A 14,165-nucleotide genomic window follows, 5' to 3' on the forward strand; every position below is an offset into this window, starting at 1 on the left:
CAGGCCCTTTGACCCACCTTTATCCCTATCTACCTGCATTAATTTTGCATCCCTCTATGCCTTGTTCTTTCAAATCTCCTTAACGTTCTTGTCTGTACTATTTCCTCCTGCAGCTCATTCCAGGTACTAAAATACCCTTGTGTGAAAAATCTACTCCTCAGATTCAATTGAACTTCTTCCCTCTCAACTTAGTCCAATATCATCCTACCATGGGAATCAGACCTTGTCTGTGCCCCTCCTAATTTTGTATACCTTTGTCATGCCATCCTCAGTCTCCTGCTCTCCTGGGAAAACAGATCCATCCTATCCAATCTCTCCTCATAACTCGAGCTCTCCAATCCAGGCAATGTTGGTTCAGATTTCCACCACGAGAAGGCAGAGCAGTTGTAGTTCCACTTGGGATTTGACAACATGACACAACCTTGGATTAGCTGATAGTAGGGCTTCTTGTTAAACAATTACCTTCTGATTAATTCTTCGCACTAGCAATAAGGCCAAAGTTGTAAATGTCTTGCCATCAACCTGAATGAAAATCAAAGACCTGCCTCAAGTCTGAGATATGTCATCAGAACGATTTCCCATTAACCCCAGTGTATGTGATAACTCTGAGCATTTCATAACATGAAGCCATTTGTTCTCGAGGTAGCTTGCTGACTCCATAAGGAAGGATGCAGCACAAGTGAGATGACTATCCCAGACAGTCCAGGGTTAATCGCAGCAGAAGTGGAGCCATATTCTTTGGGAAATGAGCTGACTTTGCTATCTGCTCTATTTACCTAAAATTTCTGGGAATATGGTTCAGAGGACTATGCACACATCAAGAAATGGGTGAGGTACACTGAAGCAGAAATTGGGATGATGGGAATGGAGTTCCTTCTCTGTTGGGGAAATATCCTTTTCAGGAGGTATGTACATTGTTGCTGTACATTAGTGGTCACCAACCTTTTTAAGCCCAAGATCCCCTACCTCAGCCATAGTGAAAGGCAAGATCAACCTTAAATCGGTTAGTCACATGCATGCGCACTGGGCAGAAAAGACCGGAAGTAAAACCCCGCAACCTGGAACCTCACATGAGTTCAAGTTCAACAGTGGGCGTGACAGGGAATGAGGAAAGGTGCAGCTGACTTATATCATTTCATATTGCCAAATCATACCGTTTCCTCGCGGCCTGGTGGTTGGGGACCACGGAAGTACACTGTAGTGAGTGGTGGGGGAGCTACACACATGCACAGTGGGCAGAAAGATTGGAACTAAAACCCCGCAACCCAGAAATAATCTCTAAACAGTATTTGTGTATTTCTTTTTCTTTTTTTTTGGGATCTACTGGGAAAGTCTCAAAGATCGACCAGTCAATCGCGATCGACGGGTTGGTGACCACTACAGTACATTACGCAGGTGTAGCCCATACTCACTTTCTGCACTGCAGCTGTCTTCCAAGATAGACAATCTGTGTACGGGTGGAAATGTACAGATCTCCAGAGAAAGGAAGAGATGGGGAAATATTTCAAATGTCATCTTTATCTAATAACTTCAAAGTATCACTTAAGATTGAGTTCCTTATCTCGCTGGTGGTGTGAAGGATGAACATAGCAGAATGTTCCATTCAGTGGGCCAGTTTTATATCGCAGTTCTGTCAAAGAAAACTCCAGATGGAAAAACACATTTGGTCAGGCCTATCAGGCCTACACATATATCCTCAGAGAACTGTGAGAAATGAAGTCAGTGGATACTGTTTTCATTCAGCAGAAGCCTTATTTCCAAAACTTTCAAACTCACATCTTGCTTGGATGGTAATGAGAAGTGTCCTTAGTGTAATAAAGTCAAAGAGTAGTACAGCACAGAAACAGGCCCTTCAGCCCATCTAGTCCATGACAAACTATTTAAACTGCCATCGACCTGCACTGTGACCATATCCCTCCATACCCCTACCAGCCATATACCTATTCAAACTTAGCTTAAATGTTGAAATCGTGCTCACGTGCTCTACTTGTGCTGACAGCTCATTCCACACTCTCACCACTCTCTGAATGAAGAATTTTCCTCTCATGTTTCCCTTAAACTTTTCACCTTTCACCTTCCATGACCTCAGGTTATAGTTCCACCCAACCTCAGTGGAAAAATCCTGCTTGCATTTACCCTATCTAAACCCCTCATAGTTTTGTATACCACTATCAAATCTACTCTCAATCTCCTACGTTCTAAGAAATAAACTGTTAACCTATTCAATTTTTCCTTATAACTCAGATCCTCCAGACCCGGCAACATCCTAGTAAATTTTCTCTGCACTCTTTCAACATTGCTTAAATCTTTCCTGTAGGTAGGTGACCAAAACTGATCACAATACTGCAAATAAGGCCTCACCAATGTCCTATACAACTTCAACATAACATGCCATTTCCTGTACTCAATACATTGTTTTATGAAGGCCAAAATTCCATCTACCTGTGATGCTACATTCAATGAATGATGGACCTGTATTCCCAGATCCCTCTGTTCTGCCACACTCCTCTACTCTACTGTTCACTGTGTCAGACCTGTCCTGCCAAAGTGCAACACCTCGCACCTGCTGCATTCAATTCCATCTGCCATTTTTCAGCCCATTTTTCCAGCTGATGCAGATCCCTCTGTAAGCTATGATAGCCTTCCTCACTGTCCACTGCACCCTCAATCTTGGTGTCAGCTGCAAAATTGCTGATCCATCAACAACATTCATCCAGATCATTGATATGGATGACAAACCATAAAGGGTCCAGCACCGATCCCTACAGCACACCATTAGTCATGGAGACAACCCTCTACTATCACTCTGGCTTCTCTCACAAAGCCAATGTCTAATCCAATTCACTACCTCATCCTGAATGTTGAGTGACTGAACCTTCTTGACCAACCTCCCATGCGGGACCTTGTCAAATGCCTTACTAAAGTGCATGTACACAATATTCATTGTCCTGCCTTCAACCACTTTCCTGGTAACTTTCTCAAAAAGCTCTATAAGATTGGCTAGACATGATCTACCATGCATGAAGCCATGCTGACGATCCTTAATCAGTCCATGTCTATTCAAATACTTGTATATCCAGTCCCTTAGAATACCTTCCAATATCTTTCCCACTACTGATGTCAGACTTACAGGCCTATCATTCCCTGGTTTCCTGCTTTTTTGAAACAACAGAACAACATTGGCTATCCTCCAAACCCTGCTACTTCTCCTGTTGCTAATGATGTTTTAAGTATCTCTGCTAGGGTCTGACAATTTCCGCACTTGCCTGACGTAGGGTCTGACAGAGCACCTTGTCAGGCCCTGGGGACTTATCCACCTTGATTTACCTCAGGGTAGCACATACCAACACCTCTGTAATCTGTACATTGTTCGTGAAACTGATGCTGCTTTGTCTCACTTCTTTAGACATCTATTGAATAAATGCAGATACAAAGAACTCATTTACCATCTTCCCCTATTTGTTTTGGCTCCACACATGGATTACCATTCTGGTCTTCCAGAGGACCAATTTTGCCTTTTGTAATCCTTTTGCTCTTAACTTATCTGTAGAATCCCTTAGGATTCTCCTTCACCTTGTCTACTAGAGCAACCTCAGGCCTTCATTTAGCCCTCCTGATTTCTTTCTTAAGTGTTCTCTTGCATTCCTTGCACTGCATAAGCACCTCATTTGTTCCTACCTGCTTATACCTGCAATGCACCTCCTTTTTTTCTCTTAACTAGGGCTTCAATATCTCTTGAAAACCAAGGTCCCCTACACTTGTTATCTTTATCTTTTATTCCGACAGGCACATACAAGCTTTGTACTCTCCGAGTTTTGTTTTTGAAGACCTCCCACTCTCTTAGTACACCTTTGCCAGAAAACAGCCTGTCCCAATTCTCACTTGCCAGGTCATTTCTGATACCATCAAAACTGGCCTTTCTCCAATTTAGAACTTCAGCCCATGGACCAGACCTATCCTGTTGCATACTTACTTTGAAACTAATGACATTGTTGTCACGAGGTGTAAAGTGTTCCCCTACACAAACTTCTATCATCTGCCCTGTCTCATTCTCTAATAGCAGATCAAGTATTGCAAGTTCTTTCAGTGGGACTTTGACATACTGATGAAGGAAACTTTCCTGAACACAATTGACAAACTCTCTCCCATCTAGTTATTTTACAGAATAGTATTCCCAGTCAATATGTGGAAAGTTAAAATCACCTTCTATAGCAACCTCAAGGAAATCTGCAGATGCTGGAAACTCAAGCAACACACACAAACGTCGACAGCGCTTCTTCCTATAGATGCTGCCTGGCCTGCTGCATTCCACCAGCATTTTGTGTGTGTTACTATAGCAACCTTATGTTTCTTGCAACAGTCTGCATCCCTTTTCAAATTTGTTCCTCTAAATCCCAAGGGCTGTTGGGTGGTCTGTAATATAACGCCATTAACGTGATCATGCTATTCGGATTACTCAGCTCCGCCCATAGTCGAGTTCTCCATTTTACTCTGACGGAGCACTGCTGCGGCATTTTCCCTGATTAGTAACGCCACAACTCCTCCCAAGAGCCCCAGAATATTGAGCTGCCAGTCTTGCCCCTCCTGCAACCTAGTCTCACTAATGGCTACAACGTTATAATGCCAGGTGCTGATCCATGCCCTGAGCTCATCTGCCTTTCCTACGCTGAACATATCATGGTGAGAAAATCACCTCGTGTTTCCCCATTCTTCCCACTATCCACAATCAACCTGGTGATGAGGACTGTGGTAGGATACTTTTCACTTTCCTGGGAAGACTTCAGCTTTTGGAGTAGAGTATTATTAAACTCAGTGTTGCCTAGTTAAAAGAGCCCTTTATTTATTCAACATCTTGAATAATCACCTCTCCTCCACTGAAACAGTGTGACTGGAGAATACAACAGCAACTCAGCAAGAGATCTTCAATAAACATGCCACACCCAGAAGAACAAAGCACCATGCTGTACAAAAAATATCTGGTAGTGCAAACAACATGATCTTAAAGTGCATCCAATCTAGAACTCTGAAAAAAAGCTTTTAAAAAGTCTTCAAATTTGATATTTTTTCTTTTGTGGAATTGTGATTGTATTGCCAAAGTGCTTTCCGTTTAGCCCTGACATTTTAATTTGCTGAATATTTTAATGTGTGCAGCAGGGGGCAGCAAATCTCTGTTATTGTCTCAATCTGAACATCTTTAAATACAAAGGAGTGTTGAAAATTAATAAATGAATTGGACTAAAACATACCAGTTGCCCTAGCAGTCATTGCATTCAATCTAATGTAATCATAAATTTTAAAACTTAAATAAATTGACTAATACATCATAAAGCTGTTGGAATTATTTTAAAATACTTCAATTTAGCTTTCTGTCATTAGTGTAGTCTCTCTGAAGTGTGTTTTTGTTTAAAATTCTTTAAGTATTTTAGATAATGTAAGAAATTATCTTCACTTTCCTTCAGATCACTGGCTTGCGTACCATACTTTAGGCAAGAATGTCCTCATGTAATCCGCTCATCCACATAGGTTTAACGATACCGTAAAACACTGAAAATCTAGTTGATCTGACAGATTATCCACCAATATATTTTACAAATCCACTGATTTGCACAGTAACAGTGACTATACCTCATCCCACCATGTCTCTTGAAAGAATGGTGGTTGATTCTCTCATTTCCTCTGTCTCTCCACATCTCTTCTGTAGATGAGGCTTTTCATTCCAGTATATCTGAGATGTCCCTTTTTTCAGAAAACAGGGTTTCCCTCCACTACAATCAATGCAGCCCTCACCTGCATTTCCTCCATTTCCCACACATCTGCCCTCATTCCCACCCCACTCCGACATAGCAGGAATTGAGTTCCCCTTGACCTCACCAACTGCCCCACAAGCCTCCACATCCAACACAACTTCCACCATCTCCAACAGGATCCATCCACCAGGCACATTCCTCTCTTGCCCTCCACTCTCTGCTTTCCACAAGGATCACACTCTCCGCGACAGCCTTATCTGCTTGTCCCTTCCACACTGATTACCCACGAGGGACACTTCTTGCAACTGTGCTAAATGTTACACCTGCTGCTACATCATTCCCAACCCCGCCCCAAACGCTATTCAAGACTTCAACCAGTCCTCCAGGTGGGTGGTACTTCGCATGTGAATCCATCAGTGTCATCAGTGTCAATTATTGTGTCTTGTGCTCCTGGTGCAGCCTCTGCTACATTGGTGAGACCTGACGTAGATTAGAAACATAGTAAAAATGTACAGCACAATACAGGCCCTTCAGCCCACAATGCTGTGCTGAACATGCTCTCCAATCCAGGCAACATCCTTGTAAATCTCCTCTGCACCCTTTCTATGGCTTCCACATCCTTCCTGTATGAGGCAACCAGAACTGAGCACAGTACACCAAGTGGGGTCTGACCAGGGTATATATAGCTGCAACCTCTCGGCTCTCGGCTCCTAAATTCAATTCCACAGTTGATGAAGGCCAATACACCGTATGCCTTCTTAATCAAACAGTCAACCTGCTCAGCAGCTTTGAATGTCCTATGGACTTGGACCCCAAGATCCCTCTGATCCTCCACTCTGCCAAGAGTCTTACCATTAATACTATATTCTACCATCATACTTGGCCTACCAAAGTGAACCACCTCACACTTATCTGGATTGAACTCAACTGTCATTTCTCAGCCCAGTTTTGCATCCTATCAATGTCCCACTGTAACCTCTGATAGCCCTCCACACTATCTACAACACCCCCAACCTTTGTGTCATCAGTGTCACCATCCCTCCACCTCCTCATCCAGGTCATTTATAAAAATCACAAAGAGTAGGGGTCCCAGAACAGATCCCTAAGGCACACCACTGGTCACCGACCTCCATGCAGAATATGACCCATCTACAACCATTCTTAGCCTTAGTCGGCAAGCCAGTCCTGAATCCACAAAGCAAGGTTCCTTACTTTCTCAATAAGCCTTGCATGGGGTGCCTTCTCAAATGTGTTGCTGAAATCCATATACGCTACATCTATGGCTCTACAATCATCAATGTGTTTAGTCACATCCTCAAAAAATTCAATCAGGCTCGTGAGGCACGACCTGCCTTTGACAAAGCCATGCTGACTATTCCTAATCATATTATGCCTCACCAAATGCTCATAAATCTCTTAGAATCTTCCCCTTCAACTTACCAACCACTGAAGTAAGACTCACAGGTATATAATTTTCTGGGCTATCTCTACTCCCTTTTTTGAATCAGGGAACAACATCTGCAACCTTCCAATCCTCCGGAACCTCTCCTGTCCTCATTGATGATGCAAAGATCATTGCCAGTGGCTCAGAAATCTCCTCCTTCACTTCCTACAGTAGCCTGAGGTATATCTCATCCAGTTCCGGTGACTTATCCAACTTGATGCTTTCCAAAAGCTCCAGCTCATCCTCTTTCTTAATATCTACATGGTCAAACTTTTCAATCCACTGTAAGTCATTCCTATAATTACCAAGATTCTTTTCCATAGTGAATACTGAAGCAAAGTATTCATTAAGTACCTCTGCCATCTCCTCCAGTTCCATTTACACTTTTCCACTGTCACACTTGATTGGTCCTATTCTCTCATGTCTTATCCTCTTGCTCTTCACATACTTACAGAATGCCTTGTGGTTTTCCTTAATCCTGCCCACCAAGGCCTTTTCATGGCCCCTTCTGGCTCTCCTAATTTCATTCTTAAGCTGCTTCCTGTTAGCCATATAATTTTCTAGATCTCTATCATTACCTAATTTTTTGAACCTTTCATAAGCTCATCTTTTCTTCTTGACTAGATTTACAACAGCTTTTGTACACCACAGTTCTTGTACCCTACCATCCTTTCCCTGTCCCATTGGAACGTACTTGTGCAGAATGCCACGCAAATATCCCCTGAACATTTGCCACATTCCTGTTCACAATTTATGCTTCCAAGTTCCTGCCTGATAGCCTCATATTTCCCCTTACTCCAATTAAACACTTTCCTAACTTGTCTGTCCCTATCCCTCTCCAGTGCTATGGTAAAGGAGATAGAATTGTGATCACTATCTCCAAAATGCTCTCTCACTGAGAGACCTGACTCCTGTCCAGGTTCATTTCCCAATACCAGATCAAGTACAGCCTCTCCTATTGCAGGCTTATCTACATATTGTGTAAGGAAACCTTCCTGAACACACCTAACAAACTCCACTCCATCTAAGCCCCTTGCTCTAGGGAGATGCCGATCAATATTGGGGAAATTAAAATCCCCCCACAACAACCCTGTTATTAATGCATTGTTCCAGAATCTGTCTCCCTATCTGCTCCTTAATATCTCTGTGACCCTCTACTCCTTCTCTTTCTCCTCCCCCAGCCTCATGACCTACCCATCACCCATACCTCCTCCCTGTTTTCCTGCTCCTTCCCTTCGTTCCATGGCCGACTGTCCACCTCTATCAGATTCTACCTTGTTCAGCTCTTCACTTCTTCCACCAATCACCTCCCAGCTTCACACATGACTCCCACTCTGTCCCCGCTGACCTACTTACTTGTCCCACCTCACCTGTATTCACTAATCACCTGCCAGCTCATACTCTTCTCCCTCTGCTCGCCCTTTGATTCTAGCTTCTGCCTTCTTTCTTTCTAGTACTAAAGAAGGGTTTTGGCCTGAATCATCAACTGTTCATTTCCCATCATAGATTTCTTCCAATACTGAATTCCTCCAGTATTTTTTCTTGCTTCAGATTTCCAGCATCTGCTTGGAACTGGAATTGAAATTAAAATTATTTTTTAATGTTATCACATGTACCAAAGCACAGTGAAATGCTTGTCCAGGGCATGGTTCATATAGATCAAGTCATTACACACTGTATTGAGTCATTACAAGGTAAACAAAACCTCCAACACCTCCTTGTCAATTGGATCCTGGATTTCCACACTTGTAGTCCCCAGTCAGTTCGGATTGGCAACAACATCTGCTCCATGATCTCCATCAACACAGGTGCACCTTGCTGTATACCTTGACCCCTGCTCTACTCGCTTCACACCCATGACTGTGCGGCTAAGCGCAGCTCCAACATCATATTCAAATTTGCTGATGACACCACTGTTGTGGGCTATGTCAAAGGTGATGATGAATCAGCATGCAGGAGGGAAATTGAAATTTTGGCCAAGTGGTGTCATAACAACAACCTCTCACCCAGTGTCAGCAAGACCAAGGAACTGATTGTAGACTTCAGGAGAGGAAAACCAGAGGTCCATCAGCCAGTCCTTGTCAGAGGGTCAGGTTAGCAACCTTAAAATTTTGGGTGTTACTATTTCAAAAGACCTGTCCTGGACCCAGCATGTAAATGTAATTGCGAAGAAAGCACAAGAGCACCTCCATTTCCTTAGGAGTCTGTGGAGAGTGGACATGACATCAAAAGGTTTGATAAAATTCTATATTGACTGACTGCTGCACAGCTTGGTATGGAAACATCAAAGCCTCTGAACAGAAAACCCTTCAAAAGGTAGTGGATTCAGCCCAGTACGTCATGGACAAAGCCCTTCCAACCATTGAGCACATCTACGTGAAATACTGTCATAGGAAAGCAGCATCCATAATCAGAGATCCCCACCACCCAGTCCATGCTCTTTTCTCACTGCTACCATCAGGTAGAAGATACAAGAGCCTCAGGTCTAGCACCACCAGGTTCAAGAACAGTTACAACAGTTATGGTTGACAGTTACCCCTCAACCATCAGGCTCTTGAACAAAAGGGGATAACTACACTCACTTATCCATCCATTGAGAAGGACTCTTTTCCTTGCTATTTCATGTTCTCGTTATTTAATCACAAACAAGACTGTACTCTTTGCCACAGATGTTGCTTGGGCCTCCAGCATTTTGTGTGTGTTTCTCGTCATTTAATGCTATTTGTTTATATTTGCATTTGCACAGTTTATTGTCTTCTGCACTCTGGTTGATCTTTCATTGACCCTGCAATAGTTACTGTACTATAGATTTGCTGAGTATGCCCGCAGGAAAATAAATTTTAGGATTGTGTGTGGTGACATATACATACTCTGAAAATAAATTTTAGGATTGTGTGTGGTGACATATACATACTCTGAAAATAAATTTTACTTAGAACTTTGAATAAATAACAACACAGAATAACTTTTAACAGCAACAGAGAAAGTACAGTGCAGATAAACCATAAGGTGCTAGGTCATAACAAGGGAGACTGGTGGGTCAATACTAGGGGATCATTTAATAGTCTCTTAAAGGCAGGGCAGGAGCTGGCCTTGAGCCTTGTGTTATGTGCTTTCAGGCTTTTGTATCTTCAGCTTGATGAGAGAGAATGATCGGGGGGGGTGGAGGCGGTGGATTCTTTGGATACGCTGGCTGCATTACTGAAGCCACGAAGGGAAGCCATGGAGGGGAGGCTAGTTTCTGTGATGTTCTGAGCTGTGTCCACAGTTCCTTACACCTTCTTATGGTCACAGGAAGAGCTGTTGCCATCCCAAGCAGTGATGCTTCCAGATAAGAAACTTTCTAGGGTGCATCAATAAAAATTGTTGAGGGTCACCACCATTGGCATTGGTCACACTTCCCAATGAGTTTAAGGCATTATATACATATTCTTAGAAGAAGGGGATTAGAATGTCACCACCAGCCCTGATAGTCTCCAATGCACCTGAACCTACAGTCCCCATTTTAAACGTAAGAACAGTCTTATTGACAATGAACTCATGGAACGCATCTGGGTCAGATAGCGGCCTTGATTGTATCCTTAGATCCTGTGCAGATCAGCTGAGTGGGGTATATGAAGATAGACTGTGTTATGTCCGCAGCCCCCTCCTTTGTGAGAATCGCAAGAACACTAGTTGAGGGGGGGGGTCAGTAGACCCAGGAAGTGGGAGAGAGAGAGACATGCTGAATCCCGCGTTCCACCGGGATGCAAACTAAGGCGACATTGACTATTGTCTCATGGAGACCACGTGTAAAGCCCTCGGGCAAGGTGGGCTGGTTGAGAGAGAGATTGCATCATCTCAACCTGATTGACACCTGCGACCCCGTGAGGGAGTATAAAGGAGGGTCGGGGGGGGGGACAACCCCTTCAGACACACCAAGAAGACACGATAGCGATTCCGTCTTAGCGGGAAGCCATTTTGAAGGAAGCCACGTGCGTTAGATTCTGGGCCTGGAATCTGTGGCTGGAATCACGGAAAACCGCCTTTAACTAACATCGGGGGGAGCCCGCTCCCCTGATTCAACGGATTTGCTTCATAAGGACCCGGGCAAGTTTTCCTTTTCTCACCAATCTTTCTCTCTCTCTCCAACACGTGAAACCCAGCGGTTCCCAAAAAGACTGAAGCCTGCAGACTTCTGAGTGACTTTTATATTTCCAACGGACAATATATTATCCCCTAGACAACAGTCGAGATTATTTCTTAATGATGATTATTACTATACCCACGCTTTAGATTAAGTATTGACGACGTATATTATCTGCATGTTTGTATTAACCTTTCATGCCCCTTTATAAATAAAAACGTTTGAAAATAGTGCCATCAGACTTCAACGGACCTCTGTATCTTTGCTGGTAAGTGATCCAGTTACGGGATACGTAACAACTTGGGGTTTCTCGTCTCAGGATTTGACACCAAATTGGGAGGCCAGTAAATCGGGCTTGTAAGTCCAAACTTGAATCTGGTTACACAGGTAGCCAGAAGGGAAACCAGCAAAGATGGACGTGGGTAAATTTATGAAAAACCCGACTGTGGGGACGCTAGAGGTGGCCACCAAATCAGACTTGTTAAATTTAGTGAAGGGGTTGAACCTCGCAGAAGTGAGGTCGTCCATGAAAAAGCGGGAGGTGCGAAGGGCCATAACTCAGTATTATATTGGGAAGAATGTGTTTGAAGCTGAGGTATCGGAAAATATCCCTGAAAAGGTACCAGCTAGTGGGGCAGCTCAGTTCGAGTTGGAAAAATTAAGGTGGGAACATGAAATCAAGTTAAAAGAGCTGGAAGCAGCCAAGAGGGAGAAGGAGAGGGCCGAGAGGGAGAAGGAGGCTGAGAGACAGAGGAAACATGACTTGGAGATGGAGAAGTTAAAGCTAGAGAAACGAAGTCAGGGGTCGGACTGAGAGGAGCGGTTTGATGTCAGTCGGGCGTTGAGGTTAGTACCCCCATTGAGGAGACGGATGTTGATAGTTACTTCTTGCTTTTTGAAAAGGTGGCAGTGAGTCAGAAGTGGCCCAGAGGTCAGTGGGTGCCGTTGTTACAAAGTGTGTTAAAAGGGAAGGCACAGCGGGCATATGCAGCATTGTCCACGGAGGGGGAAGGGGAAGAGAAATATGACCAAGTAAAGGCGGCCATTCTCCAGGGTTACGAGCTAGTAGCTGAAGCATATAGATAAAAGTTCAGAAATTTACGAAAAGGGTGGAATCAGACGTATACCGAGTTTGCCTATGAGAAGGGTGTGCTCTTGGACTGTTGGGGCACCGCGGAAAAAGTGGACGAGGATTATGGGTGTCTCAGAGAGTTACTGTTGACTGAGGAATTTAAAGGTTGTGTTTCGGAGAACATCCAGATGTATTTGAATGAGAAGCCGGATAAGTCCATCTCAGAATTTGCTAGGTTCACAGATGAATATACCCTAACCCACAAGACAAAGTTTTCCTCGAATAAAAATTCCCAGAGAGACTGTGGGAACGATCGAGAAAGTCTGACAAGTGAGGCAGAGGTCCCTCCGGGAGCTAGCGGTAAGGTTGAGGGGGAAAGGCAAGACGGCCAGAGGTTTCCGGGTTTGACCTGTTTTAATTGTGGAAAGGAAGGGCATATTGCATCTCGATGTTTTGCTCCGAGGAAAGAGATAGGAAGAGGGAAAGCAGCAGTCCCTATCGGGTGTGCCGTGGTAATCGGTAAATCGACAAGAGATCCCCAGGTAGACAGAGTACAAGAAGGCTCTGAGACTTGTCTGTCACACGGAACCGTGTCTGTGACGGAGGGAGACACACCAGTTCCCGTATGAATCTGGAGAGACACGGGGGCTGAGCTGTCGTTGATCAGCAGTAAGGTACTAGAATTTGGTCGAAAAACGGGCATGGTGGTGGTAGAGGGGATCAGCAAAAGAATAGAAATGGTGGCCTTACATGAGGTCATTATGGATTGTGAGCTGTTGTCTGGACCCATTGAAATAGGGGTGCCATCAGGGTTCCCGAGAACTGACATGGATGTCCTTCTTGGTAACGATTTAGCAGGGGGTAAGGTTTGGTCGGCAATGCAGCCGACCTGCCGACCGGCGAGTGTGGTGGCCCCACCTCTAGATTCCCAGACCTATCCCGCATGCGCGGTCACTCGCAGCCTGCCGAGAGAGGCAGCTGAGAACGAGAGCAGTTTAAATCGGGCCAATTTTGATTTGGCCGAGACGTTTCTACCGAACCTGTACCATGAGGATTTAGAGGGTAGTAACGTGAAAGAGGAGAAGGGAGCGGAGGTAGATCTGCCTTTAGTGAGGAGAAAGGTCCTAGAGGCAGAAAATAACGATGGGGAACCGATAGAGTGGTTAAAAGGTCCAGGGTTGGACATAGATGATCTGTCTGGGTTGGCAGAACTGTTTGAGGAAGTTGAAACTTCTAAAGGTGTTCCCGATAGTGAAATGAGGGCAGCCCTAGACGAAAAGGGTGCCCTTGCCTCAAAGAAGTCTGCTGGGTTGGCAGATGAGGCTGTTTCAGACCGCGGGGTTGAGTTTACTCCGGAAGGGAGTTGCCCAGAGAGTACCTGGGAGAAACGGGGGAACTTAGAATTTGAAAAGGGTATGGGTATTGAAAGCCTGGAAGAGGCCAATGTCCCGTTTGAGTGTGTCCGAGATGGGGATGCACGTGGTGCTGAACCTGGTAACGGAGCTCAGAACAAGTCTGAGGTATTTGATTCAGTGGAACGGGGCGACCATCCTTGTGGGTCAAATAGACTTGGTTCAGTGAAAAAAGGGTTAACCTTGGTAACCGTGGGAAGTGAGGGTTCCCAGGTGTTTGTGCTCGAAGGTGGGTTCAAAGTTAATGCAGAATTTAAGAATGGGCGGATGAGGATTATTGAAGGAAACGGAAAGTCTGTAGTTCCCAAGTAGAATGAAGAAATTTAAAACCTGGCAAATCGCTCACAGAGTGAGCCGGGGAATA

The sequence above is a fragment of the Hypanus sabinus genome, chromosome 6 (genome assembly GCF_030144855.1).
Source record: "Hypanus sabinus isolate sHypSab1 chromosome 6, sHypSab1.hap1, whole genome shotgun sequence".
Taxonomy (NCBI): Eukaryota; Metazoa; Chordata; class Chondrichthyes; order Myliobatiformes; family Dasyatidae; genus Hypanus; species Hypanus sabinus.